Raw genomic sequence first — 1,156 nt, 5'->3', positions numbered from 1 at the left:
TTTTTTTCTGGGTGTGTTGTTATTGCAGTTGTTGTTTAACCCTAGGTCCACCATTGATTAAGTAGCTCTCCACTGAAAGGCTTTCCAGCTGTGATCACCCTGGACCATACATTATCCAGTGCAACCTTCTCTTTTTAGGAGATTAGCATGCGATACGGTGAAGGCACATGGTTTAGTGGTTAGGATATTCAGCTCACAATCATAAGTTCAATTCCTAACGATGCATTGTATCCTTGAGCTTTATTTCATGTTGCTCCAATCTACTCAGCTCGCGGAAATGAGTTGTACCTGTATTTCAAAAGGCCAGCCCTGTCACATTCTGTGTCATACTGAATCTCCCTGAGAACTACATTAAGGTTACATGTATCTGTGGAGTACTCAGCCACATGCACGTTAATTTCACAAGCAGGCTGTTCTATTGATTGAATCAACTGGAACCCTTGTTATTATAACTGACGGAGTGCCAGTTAGTGCTAGTATGATAAGGTGAAAATTTATCTGCTATTTCTAGTGGAGTAAACAATCACAGAGGGTTTAATCATCAGCTTCTTGCTATTGTTTTGTCTCAGAGCATACATGTGATCAGAGATATTCTGGCTTTGACTATCCTGTTTTATTGTTCTTCCCAGCTAATATATATTTAGGAATACATCCACACACTAACACACACACATATGCCAACACACACACATATGCCAACACACACAAAAGTCAATGACACTGATTTCAACAATCCTGGTGTGCTGGCAAAAGCCATGGATCAGCACTTGTCTCCTGATCCACTAATGGCTACTCACATACACGCACACACTGCAAAGATAGTACTAAAAATGGTATATAGCTATTCTTTTGGTTCCAATTCTCATGAATTCTTGATTCTGGGGATGATCTTCCCTTCCCATTTAGTGTGTCATAATTGCCACCAGCCATTTATTTACTTTTCTTGAAGATTATTTCAATAAATCAAGAGGTCAGGTGTGGCTGTGTGGTAAGAAGTTTGCTTCCCAACCACATGGTTCTGGGTTCAGTCCCATTGCATGGCACCTTGGGCAAGTGTCTTCTACTATAGCCTTGGGCTGAACAAAGCCTTGTGAGTAGATTTGGTAGATGGAAACTAAAAGAAGCTTCTCATGTATATATATATATATATATATAT

The 1,156-nt window shown here is 39.8% G+C and overlaps 1 protein-coding gene across 1 annotated transcript in view; it reads left to right on the top strand.

Annotated features, from left to right (window-relative positions):
• The window catches only part of LOC106875688 (alpha-mannosidase 2x), a 93,778-nt gene that overhangs the window by 23,100 nt on the left and 69,522 nt on the right, over window positions 1–1,156 (top strand). The gene's annotated exons all lie outside the window — the stretch shown is intronic.

This window comes from Octopus bimaculoides, chromosome 28 (assembly GCF_001194135.2).
Source record: "Octopus bimaculoides isolate UCB-OBI-ISO-001 chromosome 28, ASM119413v2, whole genome shotgun sequence".
NCBI classification, from domain to species: domain Eukaryota; kingdom Metazoa; phylum Mollusca; class Cephalopoda; order Octopoda; family Octopodidae; genus Octopus; species Octopus bimaculoides.
This window is presented reverse-complemented; position numbering and strand designations above follow the sequence as displayed.